The sequence below is a fragment of the Mya arenaria genome, chromosome 15 (assembly GCF_026914265.1).
Source record: "Mya arenaria isolate MELC-2E11 chromosome 15, ASM2691426v1".
NCBI classification, from domain to species: domain Eukaryota; kingdom Metazoa; phylum Mollusca; class Bivalvia; order Myida; family Myidae; genus Mya; species Mya arenaria.
In genome coordinates this window covers 35,250,279-35,275,003 of record NC_069136.1, presented here as the reverse complement: position 1 = coordinate 35,275,003, position 24,725 = coordinate 35,250,279, and positions in this window count along the sequence as shown.

The window sequence follows — 24,725 nt, the reverse complement described above, 5'->3', positions numbered from 1 at the left end:
GTACGATTCTAAAAAATGAAAACATTGACTATCAATTTAAAAACTGAATTGAGAAGTCGCAAAACACACGCGTACTTTTATGTTTAGCTTCGGGTGATCGAGTAAGTTGTAGAAGACACCAACAATCGTATGAGAACCTCTCTTTGCACGTGTAACCTCTAAATAATACACAAAAAGCTTTCCTCGTGCGTTAAACTAAATCTTAAACGTAAAAAAACGATTTCCTCATATTGTTTTAAGAACCTCAAACGTATACAAAATACGATTTTCTCGTGTTTTTGAACAAATTGCTAATACATAAGCACAAGCCTCCTTCCTCTTGTTTTTAAACGAATCGCTAACGTATACAATATACGTTTTCCTTGTGTTTTTGAACAAATCCCTAACGTTTACAAAATACCTTTTTCTCGTGTTTTTGAACAAATTGCTTACATATAAAAATTTTTTCCAAAACAACGGAGAGGTTTGAATGAAAACAACGTCAAATTCCAATAAAATTACCTTATTTCTTTATTACCCCCTGAATCACTCTATGACCTATGCGCCTTGATGAGCTATTGAAATGAAGTAATGTATAATACCTGAATCGTGCTGATGAATTGAGATTTAGATTTCACACAATTTTCGTGTCAGATAAACAATTACTAATATGTTGTCGTATCATTCATACAAAACTGTATTATGGATTCTGCTCCTCGATAACATTTAACTATTTTATTCGAAATAAATACGACACAAGATTGATAGTATTTCACCCAAAGAAACAAGTCGGACACAGTGCTAGTAACTGAATTGCCCTTACATTACTGACTAGACACTTTAAAGAATAACGACACGTAATCCTAGTTATAAAAAAAACGTTGTTTTATCTTTAAAAAAATATTAAAAAAGATTGATGAAGTTTTATCATTCCAGTTTCTATGCGGCGTCATTTGCTAATAGTCACTTGTGTGACAACTCCAGTTCACGTTAAGCTCATCATTGTATCCTAGTCAACAGTATTGCTACCATCTAATCTTTCTTAAATTACAAACTTATTTGTGACCCACTGCAATTACTATATTTTGGAATTTGATTGGAGCTAATGTCTGGTCAAGAAACAGTATCCATGTAATTAAATCGATGTCAGAGAGGATTAGTCGGCTTTAAAATTCATGATACAATATACAATAACGAGTCATCCCTACATACATACATTCGTACTTCATCGTCATCTTTAGTCTTTGTCCCTAGCTCGGAAATATATTCGGCTCTTTTTTGATACAGCTCCAATAAAAGCAGGAAGCATTGTTTCGCATTTGTGGGAAGTACAGCAGGAAGTATTGTGACGGTAACTTAAAGCCATGGTTTCACATAATACCTAATTTGTTTTAGGTATGTTACATGAGAGAGAACCTGACGCAAGTAATTTGAAATACTAATCCAAGTTTTAATAACATTTCAGCCATATGTGTTCATTTTTTGTTTTAAAATATATAAAATATCAATTTTTATTGTCTATTATTTCGAAGATATGTTAAACAAGCGAACCGAAAAGTCAGCGCCAGGATTCAGTTTCATTTTATGTTTGCAATATCAGGAAATACAAACTTATGAGCAATAATAAATATATATATATATATATATATATATATATATATATATATATATATATATATATATAACTATGCTTAACATTCCATTTGTCTAAAATAACATGATGATATAAATGTAAAATTCTCTGGAAAGATGATACCACATTAAATATAACGGTAGGTGCGACAGGGTTATATTCAGTAGTCTTCAGATAATAAATCATCTCCAAAAACAACATGTTGAATGAACTGTTTAATAAACGGAAAATTATTTTCAGGTTAGTGGTGAATTTAGCTAGTTCATGTCGTTGTTTTTTTCAATTAATGTGATACCATTGCTAATACATATAAGAATATGTGAAATACAGCACGCATTTAGTTATTTGTGCAATCTGTGATCGCATTTGCGCCCAATTCGGCCGCGCTGGAATTTTTGGTATTCAACAATAATCAAGCGCAACATCGCACCAATTCTCCTTTATTTTATAATGCAGTGACAAATAAAAATTGTTACGTAAAAAGTGTTTTCCTTCGTCTATTTTGACGCAAGAGTATAAACCATGTTATGTTAGATAAAAGATCAATCAAGTGTTTCCGGTCCGGATCTGAAAATTAGACTTTGGGCACGTTACTATTCCGGTTACTCGGCAAGCCTCGATTCGATCAGAAAACCTCATTTCCAATCGTAAACAACCTCGGATGTATGTGAGCGGTTTATAATGTCATAATTATTTATATTTAACTACGGTGCAAGAAGATCGCATAGTTATTTCGATTAATATATGCAGAAATATACTTCACTAGGAATTAATTTGAATTGAGTAAAACATATAACCCTTTTAAGCGCCACATTTTGTTAATATTATTATTATTTTTATTAAGGTATACTTTCACTAATAAAACGCATTTCAACGAGGAAATAAATCACACTGCAAACATAAATTGCAATGCATGCATTTTATTTTTAATTTCATTGACTTCTTTTTATTAAATTTTATTCTAAAAACGGCGAACAACTGTAGAAAATTATATAATCATGTCAATGTGTATTTGAAAATAAGCATAGGAAGCGATGCACGCAGCATTTAAATGACAGCTTGCAAAAGCAATTGGACAAATGTGTTGATATTTTTATTTGATAAAGAACATATCTGTTTGCAATGGATACTGTCCTGAGACTGAAAATAATTATACTCTGTATATTTCTAAAAAACAAGTCTGCATAACTTTTCTCTTGAACAACTGACTGTACATCAATTTGCAGGGCAGCGATGCCGCAGCAGCGGTCGCTTCGGCCTCTATCAATCGCAAGAACACTGATTGTTGGACAACACCTCGACCATTTTGGCTGGAAAACGTAATGCTATCAGTATTTTAATCACGTTTAAGCGTAAATATGCTTTGTTCATTATAGAGTTTCAAGTTTATTGGCAATATCGGCAATACATAAGCCTTTGGCCATGAACATACAAATAGGATGAGATGTACACAAATTGAAATGGTGACAAATACAAAATAAACTAAACAAAAAAACAACAACATTTTACACGTATATAGTATAGAGAACACAATACTAATTTACTTTATTGTACTATCTAGCTACGAAGCAACTGCAACAATGCTGGCAGAACGTCGTTGAAAAGCATTGTAAATGTATTTAGATACAAGTCTTATATTGTTTGTGTTTTTTGAAGATTTTAAAACCTTAAATTTATTCAAGGTATTCCATGAATTGGAAATATTGAATTGTTGACGTAAATCATAATAAAAAGGACAAGCAAGCAAAAAAAAGACCAAACATAACTAAAACCGAGGGTGTCTAACACATTCTTTACAGATTTAGACCAGTTATCCTTAGAATTGCAGTAAACAAAACTAACATCATTAACTTGTTCACAATATATTAGTTATAAGCGAGGTTGGGGAAGATTTGATCTTGCACCAAAATTTAAGTGCTCTGATTTTACATAACAATGTTAAAGGAAATCGTCCTAGCTCTCCAAGTACAGCAGCATTAGAAGTCTGAGAGAGAACTCCAAGAATGTGTTTACAATATTTAAGGTGGAATTTATCCACCCCTTTCATGTCATATATACCCAAAACCTCACAACCATACATAAGAATAGGAGCAATCATAGAGTCGAACAATAAGAGTTTAGTCTTAACGTCGAGTTTAACTCTACCAAAAATTGATACAAGGTGATTATATGCTTTCAAAGCTTGATCTTTCAGCGCTTTAACTGCATTTATAAAACTTCCATTGTAATTGAATTTTATACCCAAATAACAGAAGCTATCCACTGTTTCGACAACATTATTATTAATGGACCAAACAAAACGATTCAATGTTTTTCGTTTTTCAAAAATACATATTTTAGTTTTAACAACATTAATTCTAAGACCCCACTTGCATGAATATCTATGTATTGCATCAAGTTGAGCTTGAAGACTTTTAAGGTCAGTTGTGAACAGAGCAATGTCGTCTGCAAACAGTAACATGTATAGACAGCTTAGTTATATCATTCTGTGATAGATTTATACAGTACAGAGTAATAACTGTTATATCATTAACACTTATCGTGCTGAACGCTTCTACAACTCGCGCTTGGTTATTATCAATTTTATCTTAAAATAACGTCTAATGAAATGAAAAAAAAAACATTCCTATATCACTTGATGTTTACGTATTTTCATTTCAGCATTAGATATTGAAAGAGAACAACAAAGAATGACTGTTCATCAAGTTAGTTTAAATGCATACTTTGATAAGATTTACCTTTTACGTTTTTTCTGTATTCATGTGTGTTGGGATAAGAGTGAGGTTTGTGCACGTAAACTGGTTTAACTCCCCAGTAAATTTACGTTTTACTAGCCGTTCTAAGGGGGTACCTAACAATCTTTGATAATCATACCTTGTTTTTTAATATAGTGTATATGCACTGTGCTGTTTGTGGAGTTTTGTGCTGTTGTTCCATGTTTCTTGTTTGTGATTTTTCGTTTTTGTGTTCTATGTCTTTGGTGTTTACTCTGTGTCATTAAACGAAGTTTATGTTTAAACTTTCGGCTACTGAGCTTGTTTCTATAGTTTTTCACATAAGTGATTTCAAATATATTAACAACTTCTTTGAAAATAAATATTCCATGTTTTTTTGTAAAAGATATAGACTTTAAGTACAATCGTTATGATAATGTATCCTATTGACGTTGTTTATGCATTTACAATGTACATTTGCTTAAAGAATAAAAAATGTGTTTAAAAATGACGTCTTTTTTGTTGTGTTTAATCTTTCGAAATAATTTAGTTATCAAGGCATCAGATGTTAATAAAACTACAAAAACATCAATGATGATTACTATTAAAAACCCACATAACCAGTAGAGTGTAAATTTATTCAGCACAGGCTTGGCTTATCAGCAAATAGGAATGCAGCATGATAAAAGAACATTTGTAGTTACATTAGTGACAACAAATTGAGTTTAATAATGCATATAAAATAGATTAGCATTGATAAGAAATGTTTGGATCTTTATTTAGTTAGGCATATTCCTATTGGACACGGTCTAAGATGCTCTTTTAATAAGTTTTCCCATTTCGAAGTCATCCTAACACTACAGTGTCAGATGATACATATTAAATAATCTACAATATAGTTATTTGAGTACGTATATAAAAATACTAAAAATCTCTAACAAGATGTTTTCATTGTGTTCTATATTAAAAAGTGTATCAATAATCTAAAACGGACTTTATTTTTCATGTCTAGACGAATGAAATATGAATTGTATCCATCCAATTACAATTCGCTGTTATGTTCGCTAGATTCAGGCGAATGGGTTTGTTATAAAAGTAACGCCGACCTATGACGTGGTTTGCAAAATAATATAGAACACGGTTTTGATATCTAATTCTGAAGAAAGGATTGCCATGTGGCAAACCTTATGGAAATCCGAGACAAAATGGAAAAAAATGAGATGGATTTCTAACAAAAGTAGTCCTTTTTTTACAGTAATGCTTGCTTATATGTATCTGGTATCTTGTCTGACTTGATTGCCTTCAGAGGTTCTAACCCACGTATGTAAATAAAAGAACAATACAAACTTCTTAATAATTGAGTAAAATAACAAAAGTTGCGAATTACAACATTTGCGTACATAGGAGTATATAAAGCTACCTGTACGATTCTAAAAAATGAAAACATTGACTATCAATTTATAAACTGAATTGAGAAGTCGCAAAACACACGCGTACTTTTATGTGTAGCTTCCGGTGATCGAGTAAGTTGTTGAGGACACCAACAATCGTATGAGAACCTCTCTTTGCACGTGTTACCTCTAAATAATACGCAAAAAGCTTTCCTCGTGCGTTTAACTAAATCTAAAACGTAAAAAACGATTTCCTCATATTGTATACAAAATACGTTTTTCTTGTGTTTTTGAACAAATCCCTAACGTTTACAAAATACCTTTTCCTCGTGTTTTTGAACAAATTGCTTACATATACAAAAGAAGCCTTTTCTGGTGCCTTTGAACAAATCGCTTACATATACAAAAAAGTGTTGTTTTTTCCAAAACAACGGAGAGGTTTGAATAAAAACAACGTCAAATTCCAATCAAATTACCTTATTTCTTTATTACCCCCTGAATCACTTTATGACCTATGCGCCTTGATGAGCTATTGAAATGAAGTAATGTATAATACCTGAATCGTGCTGATGAATTGAGATTTAGATTTCACACAATTTTCGTGTCAGATAAACAATTACTAATATGTTGTCGTATCATTCATACAAAACTGTATTATGGATTCTGCTCCTCGATAACATTTAACTATTTTATTCGAAATAAATACGACACACACAAGATTAATAATATTTCACCCAAAGAAACAAGTCGGACACAGTGCTAGTAACTGAATTGCCCTTACATTACTGACTAGACACTTTAAAGAATAACGACACGTAATCTTAGTTATCAAAAAAACGTTGTTTTATCTTTAAAAAAAAATATTAAAAAAGATTGATGAAGTTTTATCTTTCCAGTTTCTATGCGGCGTCATTTGCTAATAGTCACTTGTGTGACAACTCCAGTTCACGTTAAGCTCATCATTGTATCCTAGTCAACAGTATTGCTACCATCTAATCTTTCTTAAATTACAAACTTATTTGTGACCCACTGCAATTACTATATTTTGGAATTTGATTGGAGCTAATGTCTGGTCAAGAAACAGTATCCATGTAATTAAATCGATGTCAGAGAGGATTAGTCGGCTTTAATATTCATGATACAATATACAATAACGAGTCATCCCGACATACATACATTCGTACTTCATCGTCATCTTTAGTCTTTGTCCCTAGCTCGGAAATATATTCGGCTCTTTTTTGATACAGCTCTAATAAAAGCAGGAAGCATTGTTTCGCATTTGTGGGAAGTACAGCAGGAAGTATTGTGACGGTAACTTAAAGCCATGGTTTCACATAATACCTAATTTGTTTTAGGTATGTTACATGAGAGAGAATCTGACGCAAGTAATTTGAAATACTAATCCAAGTTTTAATAACATTTCAGCCATATGTGTTCATTTTTTGTTTTAAAATATATAAAATATAAATTTTTATTGTCTATTATTTCGAAGATATGTTAAACAAGCGAACCGAAAAGTCAGCGCCAGGATTCAGTTTCATTTTATGTTTGCAATATCAGGAAATACAAACATATGAGCAATAATATATATATATATATATATATAACTATGCTTAATATTCCATTTGTCTAAAATAACATGTTGATATAAATGTAAAATTCTCTGGAAAGATGATACCACATTAAATATAACGGTAGTGGTGACAGGGTTATATTCAGTAGTCTTCAGATAATAAATCATCTCCAAAAACAACATGTTGAATGAACTGTTTAATAAACGGAAAATTATTTTCAGGTTAGTGGTGAATTTAGCTAGTTCATGTCGTTGTTTTTTTCAATTAATGTGATACCACTGCTAATACATATAAGAATATGTGAAATACAGCACGCATTTAGTTATTTGTGCAATCTGTGATGGCATTTGTGCCGAATTCGGCCACGCTGGAATTTTTGGTATTCAACAATAATCAAGCGCAACATCGCACCAATTCTCATTTATTTTATAATGCAGTGACAAATAAAAATTGTTACGTAAAAAGAGTTTTCCTTCGTCTATTTTGACGCAAGAGTATAAACCATGTTATGTTAGATAAAAGATCAATCAAGTGTTTCCGGTCCGGATCTGAAAATTAGACTTTGGGCACGTTACTATTCCGGTTACTCGGCAAGCCTCGATTCGATCAGAAAACCTCATTTCCAATCGTAAACAACCTCGGATGTATGTGAGCGGTTTATAATGTCATAATTATTTATATTTAACTACGGTGCAAGAAGATCGCATAGTTATTTCGATTAATATATGCAGAAATATACTTCACTAGGAATTAATTTGAATTGAGTAAAACATATAACCCTTTTAAGCGCCACATTTTGTTAATATTATTATTATTTTTATTAAGGTATACTTTTACTAATAAAACGCATTTCAACGAGGAAACAAATCACACTGCAAACATAAATTGCAATGCATGCATTTTATTTTTAATTTCATTGACTTCTTTTTATTAAATTTTATTCTAAAAACGGCGAACAACTGTAGAAAAATTATATAATCATGTCAATGTGTATTTGAAAATAAGCATAGGAAGCGATGCACGCAGCATTTAAATGACAGCTTGCAAAAAGCAATTGGACAAATGTGTTGATATTTATATTTGATAAAGAACATATCTGTTTGCAATGGATACTGTCCTGAGACTGAAAATAATTATACTCTGTATATTTCTAAAAAACAAGTCTGCATAACTTGTCTCTTGAACAACTGACTGTACATCAATTTGCAGGGCAGCGATGCCGCAGCAGCGGTCGCTTCGGCCTCTATCAATCGCAAGAACACTGATTGTTGGACAACACCTCGACCATTTTGGCTGGAAAACGTAATGCTATCAGTATTTTAATCAAGTTTAAGCGTAAATATGCTTTGTTCATTATAGAGTTTCAAGTTTATTGGCAATATCGGCAATACATAAGCCTTTGGCCATGAACATACAAATAGGATGAGATGTACACAAATTGAAATGGTGACAAATACAAAATAAACTAAACAAAAAAACAACAACATTTTACACGTATATAGTATAGAGAACACAATACTAATTTACTTTATTGTACTATCTAGCTACGAAGCAACTGCAACAATGCTGGCAGAACGTCTTTGAAAAGCATTGTAAATGTATTTAGATACAAGTATTATATTGTTTGTGTTTTTGAAGACATTAAAACCCTAAATTTATTCAAGGTATTCCATGAATTGGAAATATTGAATTGTTGACGTATATCATAATAAAAAGGGCAAGCAAGCAAAAAAAAAAAAAGACTAAACATAACTAAAACCAAGGGTGTCTAACACATTCTTTACAGATTTAGACCAGTTATCCTTAGCATTGCAGTAAACAAAACTAACATCATTAACTTGTTCACAATATATATTATTTATATGCGAGGTTGGGGAAGATTTGATCTTGCACCAAAATTAAAGTGCTCTGATTTTACATAACAATGTTAAAGGAAATCGTCCTAGCTCTCCATGTACAGCAGCATTAGAAGTTTGAGAGCGAACTCCAAGAATGTGTTTACAATATTTAAGGTGGAGTTTATCCACCTCTTTCATGTCATATATACCCCAAACCTCACAACCATACATAAGAATAGGAGCAATCATAGAGTCGAACAATAAGAGTTTAGTCTCAACGTCGAGTTTAACTCTACCAAAAATTGATACAAGGTGATTATATGCTTTCAAAGCTTGATCTTTCAGCGCTTTAACTGCACTTATAAAACTTCCATTGTAATTGAATTTTATACCCAAATAACAGAAGCTATCCACTGTTTCGACAACATTATTATTAATGGACCAAACAAAACGATTCAATGTTTTTCAAAAATATATATTTTAGTTTTAACAACATTAATTTTAAGACCCCACTTGCATGAATATCTATGTATTGCATCAAATTGAGCTTGAAGACTTTTAGGGTCAGTTGTGAACAGAGCAATGTCGTCAGCAAACAGTAACATGTATAGAGACAGCCTAGTTATATCATTATGTGATAGATTTATACAGTACAGAGTAATAACTGTTATATCATTAACACTTATCATGCTGAACGCTTCTACAACTCGCGCTTGGTTATTATCAATTTTATCTTAAGATAACGTCTAAAGAAATGAAAAAAACAACAACATTCCTATATCACGTGATGTTTACGTATTTTCATTTCAGCATTAGATATTGAAAGAGAACAACATAGAATGAATGTTCATCAAGTTAGTTTAAATGCATACTTTGATAAGATTTACCTTTTACGTTTTTTCTGTATTCATATGTGTTGGGATAAGAGTGAGGTTTGTGCACGTAAACTGGTTTAACTCCCCAGTAAATTTACGTTTTACTAGCCGTTCTAAGGGGGTACCTAACAATCTTTGATAACCATACCTTGTTTTAAAATATAGTATATATGCACTGTGCTGTTTGTGGAGTTTTGTGCTGTTGTTCCATGTTTCTTGTTTGTGATTTTTCGTTTTTGTGTTCTATGTCTTTGGTGTTTACTATGAGTCATTAAACGAAGTTTATGTTTAAACTTTCGGCTACTGAGCTTGTTTCAAAACAAGTTTTTCACATAAGTGATTTCAAATATATTAACAACTTCTTTGACAATAAATATTCCATGTTTTTTTGTAAAAGATATATACTTTAAATACAATCGTTATTATAATTTATCCTATTGACGTTGTATATGCATTTACAATGTACATTTGCTTAAAGAATAAACAAATATGTTCAAAAATGACGTCTTTTGTGTTGTGTTTAATCTTTCGAAATAATTAAGTTATCAAGGCATCAGATGTTAATAAAACTATAAAAGCATCAAAGATGATTACTATTAAAAACCCACATAACCAGTAGAGTGTAAATGTATTCAGCACAGGTTTGGCTTATCAGCAAATAGGAATGCAGCATGATAAAAGAACATTTGTAGTTACATTAGTGACAACAAATTGAGTTTAATAATGCATATAAAATAGATTAGCATTGATAAGAAATGTTTGGATCATTATTTAGTTAGGCATATTCCTATTGGACACGGTCTAAGATGCTCTTTTAATAAGTTTTCCCATTTCGAAGTCATCCTAACACTACAGATGATACATATTAAATAATCTACAATATAGTTATTTGAATAGGTATATAAAAATACTAAAAATCTCTAACAAGATGTTTTCATTGTATTCTATATTAAAAAGTGTATCAATAATCTAAAACGGACTTTATTTTTCATATCTAGACGAATGACATATGAATTGTATCCATCCAATTACAATTCGCTGTTAAGTTCGCTAGATTCAGGCGAATGGGTTTGTTATAAAAGTAACGCCGACCTATGACGTGGTTTGCAAAATAATATAGAACACGGTTTTGATATCTAATTCTGAAGAAAGGATTGCCATGTGGCAAACCTTATGGAAATCCGAGACAAAATGGAAAAAAAATGAGATGGATTTCTAACAAAAGTAGTCCTTTTTTTACAGTAATGCTTGCTTATATGTATCTGGTATCTTGTCTGACTTGATTGCCTTCAGAGGTTCTAACCCACGTATGTAAATAAAAGAACAATACAAACTTCTTAATAATTGAGTAAAATAACAAAAGTTGCGAATTACAACATTTGCGTACATATGAGTATATAAAGCTACCTGTACGATTCTAAAAAATGAAAACATTGACTATTAATTTAAAAACTGAATTGAGAAGTCGCAAAACACACGCGTACTTTTTATGTGTAGCTTCCGGTGATCGAGTAAGTTGTGGAAGACACCAACAATAGTATGAGAACCTCTCTTTGCAGGTGTTACCTCAAAATAATACACAAAAAGCTTTCCTCATGCGTTTAACTAAATCTGAAACGTAAAAAACGATTTCCTCATATTGTTTTAAGAACCTCAATCGTATACAAAATACGATTTCCTCGTGTTTTTGAACAAATTGCTAATACATAAGCACAAGCCTCCTTCCTCTTGTTTTTAAACGAACCGCTAACGTATACAAAATACGTTTTCCTTGTGTTTTTGAACAAATCCCTAACGTTTACAAAATACCTTTTCCTCGTGTTTTTGAACAAATTGCTTACATATAAATTTTTTTTCCAAAACAACGGAGAGGTTTGAATAAAAACAACGTCAAATTCCAATCAAATTACCTTATACTTTATTACCCCCTGAATCACTCTATGACCTATGCGCCTTGATGAGCTATTGAAATGAAGTAATGTATAATACCTGAATCGTGCTGATGAATTGAGATTTAGATTTCACACAATTTTCGTGTCAGATAAACAATTACTAATATGTTGTCGTATCATTCATACAAAACTGTATTATGGATTCTGCTCCTCGATAACATTTACCTATTTTATTCGAAATAAATACGACACAAGATTGATAGTATTTCACCCAAAGAAACAAGTCGGACACAGTGCTAGTAACTGAATTACCCTTACATTACTGACTAGACACTTTAAAGAATAACGACACGTAATCTTAGTTATCAAAAACGTTGTTTTATCTTTAAAAAAAATATTAAAAAAGATTGATGAAGTTTTATCATTCCAGTTTCTATGCGGCGTCATTTGCTAATAGTCACTTGTGTGACAACTCCAGTTCACGTAAAGTTCATCATTGTATCCTTGTCAACAGTATTGTTACCATCTAATCTTTCTTAAATTACAAACTTATTTGTGACCCACTGCAATTACTATATTTTGGAATTTGATTGGAGCTAATGTCTGGTCAAGAAACAGTATCCATGTAATTAAATCGATGTCAGAGAGGATTAGTCGGCTTTAATATTCATGATACAATAAACAAGAACGAGTCATCCCTACATACATACATTCGTACTTCATCGTCATCTTCAGTCTTTGTCCCTAGCTCGGAAATATATTCGGCTCTTTTTTGATACAGCTCCAATAAAAGCAGGAAGCATTGTTTCGCATTTGTGGGAAGTACAGCAGGAAGTATTGTGACGGTAACTTAAAGCCATGGTTTCACATAATACCTAATTTGTTTTAGGTATGTTACATGAGAGAGAATCTGACGCAAGTAATTTGAAATACTAATCCAAGTTTTAATAACATTTCAGCCATATGTGTTCAGTTTTTGTTTTAAAATATATAAAATATCAATTTTTATTGTCTATTTTTCAAAGATATGTTAAACAAGCGAACCGAAAAGTCAGCGCCAGGATTCAGTTTCATTTTATGTCTGCAACATCAGGAAATACAAACTTATGCGCAATATAATATATAATGATATATAAAGATACTGTTCCTGAATATTCAATTTGTCTAAAATAACATGATGATTACCTCAGCTTTAGAAATGGACTAGACATCAAATTAACCCAAAATTGGCAAACAGCATTTCCCCAAAACAAGCCTAAAATTGTCAGTGCGAGCTAATATCAGGTCGATAATACATACATTTACATGATAAAATAATAAACGCAACAATGATGTCGCTGTGTCAGCTTATATTCCCCGTTTTAAAAAAAGGTGTAATGGTTTCCCAGTTAAAAAAGCGCGGAATGTTTTTTCCAAATACCTTGCAATTAATTTGATCATTTCACACACTTAATTGTTAATCATGGTTTTAGCAACACCTTCTTATTGTAAGCAGTTAACCCTTTTTAAACGTTTTCATCGATCAACTTCATCACCGATGTTGATCCGTCGGGCTCTGTATCTACGTTGGTTTGCAGCGGTATTCCGTTTCGTTGCTATGTCCGTTCTCTCGGGAGGCTATTGAGTGTGTATATTTATCATGTGAAAGTCACGTGATATGTACAGATAAATAAACCGACTTTATTTTTAAACTTACTTGAATTTAAGTCACACACTCCTTATGACAACCTTCACTCTTCAATTTTAAGGCTTTGTCCATGTTTTAAGAGCAGGACTATAATTTTAGTGCATGCACGAATCTATTTAGAAACACAGATTTTTAATTATCATCATATCTGATGAAAGCTTTGCTTTAACATCAACTTCACAAACGCAAATACGACATTGAAATTAACATTTAAATGTCAAGAAAAAAATCATTAATTTGATTTAAATTTAAATTTTCTCAGACGATTCATAACATAACGATGCAATTATATGTAATTATACGATAGTTACAGCTGCTACGGAATCCAATATGAAAGGCAGTAATAGAACATTACTTATTCCTTTTGAAAAATGATATCACAGTCAATATAACGGTAGTGGCGTTCAGTGTTCTTGAAATAGTAAATGAGGAATCATCTCCCAGAACAACCTGTTGAATGAACTGTTTAATAAACGGAAAATTAATTTAAGGTTAGTAGTGAATTTAGCTTTTAATTTCAATTAATGTGATACTATTGCTAATACATGTAAGAATAGGTAGATTGCCGCACGCATTTACTTTTTTTGTGCAATCTGTGATTGAATTTGCGCCGAATTCAGCGGCTCTGGATATTTTGGTATAGAAGATAAGTCAAGCACAACAACGCACCAATTCTTATTTATGTTTTGATGTAGTAAATACAAATGTTTTCTACGTGAATTTCGACGCAAAAGTATAATTCATGGTATGCAAGATAAAATATTAATCAGGTTTTTCCGATCCGGTTCTTTGAATTTCTTTGGGAAGCCTCAATTCGATCGAAAACCTCGGCAGTTTTCAATTGTAAACATTCTCGGATGTATACGGGCGGTTTACAATGTCATAATTATTTACATTTAACTACGCTGCAAGAATATCGCGTAGTTATTTTAATTTAGCAGTCTTATGACGTTATCTTGATAAATCGTAAATATATGTGAAATATTACACATAACTGGGAATCAATTTGAATTGAGTTATACATATACACTTAAAAGCGCCAGAATTAATTAATACTTAAAGTATGTATCCAGAAATACCGCATACATCCGAGGTTGTTTTAGATGGAAAATGGCAGAGGTATTTTGATTGTTCTCGATTCTGACTAATGCTAGTCCCTTCGGGTCTGATTTTTCAAAATATCACCAGCAGCAAATCATACATATTATTAATCAAGCCGAAACAAATTTTTTAAGCTAAATAATATGCAACTGTTTTTAATTTCCATTACTTCATTTATTTAAAATGGCAATGAACAGCAGACAATTATGGTTTCATATCAATGACCTGTATTTAAATATAAGGGCTTGAAGCGATGAACGCAGCATTTAAGCGATAGCATGCAAAAACAGTTGGACAATTGTGTTGATAATTTCATTTCAAAGATATATGAATTGGCAATTTACAGTGTCCCAAAACAGAAAAAATAAACTTTGCTTATTGCTAAATTAGGCTGCATTATTCAAACACATTTAAAAAATAAGAATATTTCTCTACGTTTTCTGAGTGATTTTGTTAAACATATCAACTTATAAGGTAAAACTTCACCTTGCTAAGTATATTTACCTCCTATCTAGCACATTGCATGACGGGTTTTTTTGTTGCATCTATTTGTATTTGTTGATATTTTATGACAAAATAAACGGATTGTCGTAGAATGGCAATTCCAAAGAAATAAAAAAGGCTGCATAACAAACGGACATCAATTAAAATCACGTGATCAGCTGTTTTCATGAAGCAAAATTGATATGGCAACTTGTTGTCGGACAAACTTTATTCATGTGACAGTATAAATCACATTTTGGATTGATGCAACCCGTCCATTACGCAATGCATATTGCAGGTTGTAAGCCGCTGATGTACAAACTTGAATACCGCAAATAAAAATCAGGTATCGTCTAATCTACATAATTGACATGATTTGTTACAGGAATAATTCGCCGGGATACAAAAAAAGAAGAATAGTATTGTGCTTAAGTTTATTATATTTTTTTATTAAAATATTTTGCAACGTTTATGTGAATTTGAAGCAAGCCGAATAATGAAATAAATCTTGGTGATGAACAGAAAGGAATAGGAATCTATAGCTAATAAAGCAGAAAATGGAATATGTTGACTTGTTTTCTACGAATAGTCAAAACGTCCTCAGCCAATACCGGATTTCAATTAATTTTCTTAACACTTGCAGCAAATTTGAGAGATGAAAGCAATGCTCACTATTTTATTACATATTGAAATCAATTTATATTACATGTTTACATGAAGACATTGACAAATGTTTGAGTTTAATAAGTCATATAGAATATATTCTAAAACACCGTTAATATTTATATGGAATGTTTGGACCATTTTCCAGTTAAAACATATTCCTATTCGACCCGGTTGAAGATGCTCTTCTAATAAGTGATTCTATCGTAGACGCTCGTCCACTACAGTTTTATATGAAATATATAAATTTTAATGATCTGTAATTTAGTTATTTAAGTACGCATATTAAAAATACTAATAACCTGAAACGAGATTTATATTACAGTTTAATAATGTGAATAGTCTAAAAAGAGATATATTAACGTTATGCTTAATGTCTAGATGAATTATTCTTGATTTGTAAAAATACAAATACCCTCAGCAGCTATGTTCGCGCCATTCAGGCTAATGGGTTAACACCGTAGTCACGCAGACATATGGCGTGATTTTCAAATTAATATAGAGCAATGGTTTTATCATCCACTTCACAAGACTTGTCACGGACGTTTCCACTGTAGTATTGATATCTCATTCACTGCAACTGTTCATACCGTAAAGTCAGCCATAATCAAGGAGAGGAATTATAATATCAGCTAGCAGTTATTTCCTCAATCCGTATAATGATACATGTATTATATGTGTTGTTTCGATGTATGCTTTGATAAGTAATGTTTACATCTGATTATTGAGATAGTTTTTATGTTTTATTTACATTTCAGAAATCGCTGAGAAACAAGGATCTAAACAAAATGGAAGCTAGCTATATTAATTGTACGATCATCTCCGATGTTGGCAACTCATCCGTTCTTCAAGAAACTATTTCATCGAAACCGATAAGTTTGGCGTTAGAGATGGCTGAAATCTTGCTTGCATATAATGTGTATTTGTACATTATAATTGCCCTCGGTGTCACGGGAAATTTCCTTGTTCTGCTAGTTTTTGCGATGTATCGCCCATCCACCACGACCGACTGGTTCATCTTGTTCATAACAACGTGTGATTTCTGTTCGTCAGCACTCAATGTACCTGTATACGTAACATATTCAAATGGCCTTTGGAACTCTTACGGAACGAATTTTATCTGTAAATTCCATATGTTCTTCAGTCAGTCAATAGTCCTTTCGTCATCATTCCTTATATGCGGACTTGCCCTCGACAGGTATGTCAAGGTCTGTAAACATCGCTCATATGTTTTGACAACTGTCAGAGCGAGAAATTCTTGTATCATTATAAGCGTTGGCACTATTATACTTTCGAGTCCAAGTTTTGTGATGTTTGAAAATAGGAACTTCCAATGCATCCCTAGTATGGGAGCAAAATTATTGGCTTATTATCTCATGGTATTTTTTATATTCTGTACAGCGACAAGTGTTTGTATCATTTCGTATATCAAGGTTACCATGAAAATTCGTGAAAGTGCCTATAACGTTCTCCAGCACAGCAATCCACAAGGGAATGTTTTGGACAACAAAGACGCTGGTGTGACATGCTGTTGGATATTCAAACGTTCTCACAAGATTTCGCCGTCTTCACTCAGCGTACAGGGATTTCGAACTAACAACGAAAATGTATCTAAAGTCATAGTTCTAAACTCTCCCAGAACGATTGATTCGGCACAGTGCTCAAACCAACAACATTTAGCATTCCCTACGGGACACACAATGACCACTAGCATTGATGCTTCAGGCAATCGTAACAGCGACTCTTTCCCGTTTACCATATCGCATCCAAGCAACGTCCAGCATGAATCAAATGCTGCAGTTAACATGAGACGGATTGTTGATACAAGAGTGAGCCGAGCAAGTATTCGGACCACGAAAATCGCGTTCTTTATCTGTATAGTGTTCGTTTTAAGTTGGATTCCGCCATGGGTCATATTTTTCATTGCTACTGAACCATCCGTGCGATTGATGCCTGAAGTGATGAAGTTTGCTTTGTTCGCAAAACAGACGTATCTTCTAAACACAGTGATTAATCCAATTTTGTACATCGGCTTGAACCACAAGTTTCGAACGAAATTACGACACATATTTTGCTGCAAGAAGTAAGAACTGAAAATATTGATGGAACTGAGTAGTATAAAGATACTAGATATTGTAAAATCGGATTGTGAAAAGGATTTTTAGAAGAATTTGCTAATACAAATCTATGATTCTCTTATAACACTTCAATAATAAGTATTAGTCTCTTCAGGTTTCGACGGCTAAAATGATGGGTTTAAAATATATTTGTAACCCATGTGTTCATTTCATCTGATTTTGTTCGTCGAGGTGAACTGAAATCAAGGCGTGTGCAAAGTTGGTGTATCAAATTCGATTATTTTACTGGGCAATAATTGGATATTGCAGGTCGTTTTAATCATTTTGCCAGACAACATTTGAGGTTGCTTTGACAACGGAAACAATAAAATATCAAACTTATTGTAGTTTGGCATAACTCAAAAAATATTTAAATAACGTTTTTTAAACATAGTACGTAGATAAATTGTGCAAAGAAGATTATGAACGTCATTTGTTTTCTTTTTTTAGACAAAGAAATTGTTGTCATGGTTACGATATAAATGAAAATACATCAGAAGATATAAAGCAGAATCAGAAGGTGAGAGAATACTAGGGGGGTATTAATTGTACTGTTTTCTTTAGACTTTTTGTGTTTGATATGGTAATGAAAATATAAAAAAAAATCAAAGAAGGGAATATTAAGCTACAGAACTTATTATATATCATGTTATCTGTTAAAACGATTAGTTTTGACTGAAAGCTAGGAAACCGTTCTTTATAAATATAAAACTATCAATTTGCAATTTTACTGTTCAGAAAGGTGATATATAACTATAAACATTTATAAACCAACGCATGCAAATGGATATCTTGGCTTCTCTAGCCTGTACGTGCTTTAACCAATTACAACAAGCGATGGTGATACGCAGAGGAAGACGTACATTGATAACGATTGTGATACGCGAAGAGATGTAGATGATCGACGATGTTGCTACTCGCAAAGAGACGCACTTAAATAACTATGGTGATACGCGTAGGAAAACGTACAGACATAATGATGGCGATAAACGTATGAAAATGTTAATGAATAACAATACTGATACGCGTAGAAAGACGCACACGAAAAAGGTTGGTGCTACACGATCGAAGACGCACATGAAAAAGGTTGGTGCTACACGATCGAAGACGTTCATAAATAAGTTTCGTGACACGCGTAGAAAGACGTTCATAAATAAGTTTCTTGACACGCGTAGGAAGACGTTCATAAATAAGTTTCTTGACACGCGTAGGAAGACGTTCATAAATAAGTTTCTTGACACGCGTAGGAAGATGTTCATAAATAAGTTACGTGACACGCGTAGGAAGACGTTCATAAATAAGTTTCGTGACACGCGTAGGAAGACGTTCATAAATAAGTAGATCATAATAAATCCGGTGTAGAAATAAGCTTTAAATGTTTTACTAGTACATCAGACAGTTCAACGAAACTTCTTTTATACATGTTGTTTTTACAAAAAAAGTGGGCGGTTTTCCAGAACTAACAAATTGTTCTATTGGTCCTCCACTATAAGGTGTTATCAATACGTTTTATTATTGATATCTTCCTTTTATATCATAGTAATCTAGCTGTGTGGTGCATGAACTATTTATAAAGGGGAAACATATTGTTGATATCGTTGTATCGTTCGTAATATTAATGTGGATAACTGTCAAATGTGTTGTTTTAACATGTTTGGTGCAAGGAAACGTGAACAGCTGCATTATGGTGAAAATATGAGGTCTGGTAAGATATGATGATATCGAAAGGGTCAATATTCATTGGAACAATTCATGTTTGCAAAGTCACAAACAACATCTACTATTGTCATCCGTGATCACTGCAGGTACTAAATTGATACAGTATCTTATGAACATTGAATCAAATAAATGCTTTAGTTTTGAAATATGCCATTGAGTATTTGTAAACCAATTCGATAATATGATGTTAAATGATGCCGAAAAGAAATCATTCGGTGGCAAATACGTTTATTTATGTTTTGGAATTGTATTTTACAAAATGTATTGAAGTGGTAGTGGCAGTGTCAAGTTATACATAGTCGCACACAATGTACATTATGTTAAATAAAACTGAAGCTAGTATAATAATTGACTAGATGTTTTGAATATCAGGATACTTGAATTTTTTTATAAATATGTATTTTTCAAATTTAATTCCGACCATCTAGAAATATAGATGGCATTGAGTGATTATGATCGTTAATAAACACCAAACTTATGTCAATTGTATTTTATGAAGGTAAACACCACTTTTGCTTTGTTTAAATTCTATCCTTATTACATAATTTTACGTTGCTATTGTTTAAAGTGTCTCAACATGTTTTGTATTAAAAAAGTAAGACTAGAAAACTGTCAGTGTGAACTATTATCTATAACTACCATTTAAATGAACATTTGTTGTACACTCAAATTGTTTTGCAGCGGCACATCCAAAGTTGTTATATTTTGTATGTATGTTCATTGTAGTAGGTCTGTTGCGTTATAACGAATAAATTTGTATCATTGACTGGTGATGTAACACTTATTGTATATTAGATGTCATTCAATATTGTTATCGGATTGATGACACACGCTTGGTATTAAACTGTATGAATGCAATATTTTGTCGTAGACAAGCAATGCTTTCCATTGCACACTTTCATTAAACACTACACAGGGGGATTTATACTATAATACAACAATAAAACATAATAAAACATACCAATATAACCTAAACATATACAAAAAACACACACATAAACGAAGCAAACCCTGTTTAAATTTGCAACACCGTAAAATAATGGGAATTCCACCTTGGAAGTGTCAGTATAACTCGAGTGCACTGCACATAATAAATGAAACAAAGTGGATAGACTTACCATGAAGTATATCATAATGTACACTGAGATCAATACATAATGAAAAATTGCTATAACTATCATTGAAAAGTATTAAACCTTTACAACATTGGATGTTATAACATTTCTTATTTTACTAATTAGTTAGATGTTCACGAAGTATTGAGAATTTAGCACCCTCTTTAAGAAGAGACCACGCAAACTAATAAATATGTAGATTTCAGAATTGTATGTACAGCAAACACAAATAACACAGGAATAATAACATACAATATAATATAACTAAATGAGTCATGAAAGTAGTAAACGTTTCTAATAATTTCAGGTATATCAGCATTCTCATGGTTTTGTTGCTAGAAAGTCCATACAACATACGATGTGAAATTACACTTTAAGCTTCTTAAACCCAGACTAATGTGACCATCAGTTGTTCAATGGCAACCTTCTACTAAAGAGTCATGGGAACATGTTAATATATGATAGGATAATAACCTTGACATTGAACTTGACTCAATATGGGTCATCTGCTGGTCGAGGGGAAACTACCACTAAAGATTCTTGGTCTTACTTTAAACCAGTTTGAAGTCATTTGCGGAAAACACGATTGGTCAAGGAAACCTACAACTAATGGTAAGTCATGTCATCACGGCATATTCCATCGTGTTATTGCGTTAACGAAGCATAATCTACCGATTGGCAAACCGATAGACCTGTCCACCTATCGACTTAAGTGCACATTGGATTGGTTTAACTTTATAAAACATTAACACAATTGTGCTTGATGTTCCGTATAAGTGATTTTAAAACAATAAAGCACACTAAATGTAATATAACTTCTATATATTGTGTGTTGTTTGTTGAGTGACGTGTTGTTATTCCGTGTTTCTGGAAAGTTGATGTTTTCATCAATAAAGATGTAACAACAATTTTACAGAAAGCAAATATCAACACAATATGACTTAAGTTTTGAATTCGTGTTCTTTTTCACAATCATTGTTTTAATGATGTTGACGTTATTTTCGTTGCAGCAACATGTCTGCCGTACATACATCCGGAACTATCTGTTCAAAGTATTAAACAATGGCAAAAAAAAATCTATTTAAAAGTTACGTTATTTTTACAAACAACACGCACTTGACTTCTCCTGGCATCATTCACACGGACCGTTCAGTGGTACCAATAAATCAAAGCGCTGAACGTGCTGAATGCCTGAATGTTTGTTAACTTAAAGCGAAAATAATAATGTCTTGAAACTAAAGAAGTTGAAACGGCAACGTTAAGATTTATCATTTTTTAAATGAGTAAGTCATTGAGCCAATCAGGTCGACATTCATTTTTATTTATGATCAAGCAGACACATCGACGGAGAAAGCCATTCTTCAACGTTGAATGGTGGGCGAATACTTACAAATAAGACTTGTAAACTTTCCCGAATTAAGTATAGATCAAAGTTATGAATATCTCATACTAAACCAATATCCAACATACAACTCCTTATTATGCAGTGCTATGTTTATATTTATAAAAAAAGACTTATAATGTTATAACAAAAACAAACTATTGCAAACTGGTTTGAAAAGATTATGTCAAACTAATCAAACATATTTGTTAAGGAAATTTTGGAAACAAAATGTTAGAGTATTTTAAGAAAGGGACAAAATACCAAATTTAAGATGTCGCCATTAATACATAGACCGTAAAAAGTTTGATTCTGATTGTGAAATGGTGTCTGTCGCGCCAGCTCAACTTTAATATACCAGAAACAAGAGCGACAAAATGACCATATAATGCCCGCATGATGAAAATGACCAACAAATCCGCAAGGTACTTATGAAAGAGTTACGCCCCAGTCAAACATAATCATTTTATTGGTGAAGATGATGGTTTAAAAACAACAACGTAAAACTCTAGTAGCTTAAGCGGGTGGATTTGATATCACGAACAAGTTCATTGGTTATCGGACCACACAGAATGCAGTGCTTTGGGGTTTAAAACATCACGTCCTTCTATCTGCTCTCCAGAGGTGACAATGTTTTTTGTAGAATATCTGTTTCGGCAAACTATATGAATGGGTCTTGCAATACATGGGGGTTTTTTTAAATTAAAAAAATTAAAACGTATATGAAGCAAAACAAATGATCCTGATATAAACGACAGTTTATTCAATAAAAATGCTGTCGGCATCTCATGGTATGCACTTTTTTTCAATAGCGTATAAAACAGTCATTAATAACTAAAATAGAAATAACGTGCTAGTTTGTATTATCTACATGCAAATTTAGGACATATAACTACATGAGTACAATCAAAATCACTCTACTGCAAAGAGTGAATTCATTTTCTACACATCGGACAAGTAATTCCGTTGAATTTATCCGACTGGTAAATTGTGTCTGGCAACTCAATATGTTAAATAAATCATGCGCAACAACGCATCATGCCTTATCCATTTTACTTCATATATACTAAAGATATATATGTATATGTTTACAAGTAATTGATTAACAAAAGGATGAACCTCTAAAATCATGATTTTAGTGGAGCTGTTTTAGGCCTACATTGAGGTGAAAATAGTACGCGTAATGACGTAGCCAACGCTATTTGGTGAATGCAAAAAAAATACATTTTTACACAAAAGCATAAGCTTAGGCATGCGCATGCATTAAAAAATCAATAATGCATTTTCCGGTAAATCGACATGCCTCGTACTTGGTTTATACACGTGCCAGCGGGCAAGATGTTTCCATCCGGACGGAAAACTCACGATATACATCTCGAATTGTCTGGTAAGCGCAGTGGTTAGCGCATCCGTTTCTCACCTCGGCGACCCGAGTTTCACTCCCGTCTCAGGCGCATGTGAGTTAAGTTTGTAATCATCATGCCGGTCAAGTCAGTTTTCTTCGTATATTGTATAAAAACTTGGAACCAAAAAAAGACAATAACCAGTCTCCAAATGAACACAAAATGTCAGCTGTACATTACCCCTCATATGCTGGGCGTAGAGCTCAGACATCGACAAATAAACTTATTTTTAGTGCATTGACAAATTTGCATTCAAAATAACACTGATTTCTCGTGCTTTCGAACCCCAACACCATATATTGGACGAAAGCTAAACTGGTGTACTAAACAATTAACAACGTTAGCAAAAAGTATCTCCTAAAGAAAACACATTTAGGTTGAACGTAACAAAAATCAAAAAAGTAGATCAAGTAGATCCAGCACGATCTGCCTGTTTTTGAAATAACAACAATTGAGTGGTCCAAGATAGTTTACGAATGCTATGATTTACTGTCAAGTGTCAATTGAAAGAAATAAGGTAACAATGTAACAATGGGTATGCACTTTCGATTTGAGTAATTTGCCCTTAAAAAGTAATGTTAGAAATCTCGATACTAGCGATTATAAATGAATATGAGATCAGATCATACATCAGCAAGATCATACACTTTTATTAAATTTGGATTTTTTGTTCCTTTTTTCTAAACATTAGACATTCATGTGTTTCGTCGCTTTATCAATTGTTGGTGACTGCTATCAAAACATCTATTGATGGTAATGAATATTAACACTTGTTCTTCGGTAATGGAATCGAATATTTGCTTATCTCAGAAGCGTTGTAACTTACTCGATGTGTATGGTACATACACCTTGCGTTTCCAGCCGAAGAATGTCACTGATGTAGGTTACGATGTATATTTAAATGTATGTAGAACATTACCAATATCTGTGTTCTTCTGTCAACGATCTTAAGCTTAGACTAATGAAGAGTTATTCTAATATGTAAATTATGGTTATTATCTTCTTAGGTTCTACGAATACATGATTTCACCTTACTAAATCAAGTTAATAAGTTTTCCGAATACAGGCTAGCAAAGCATAGGTGGAGTGATCATGATATCAGAATGCTAGATTAATTGTTTGGTTAAAATATTATATATTTTACAACGACTGTGAATAAG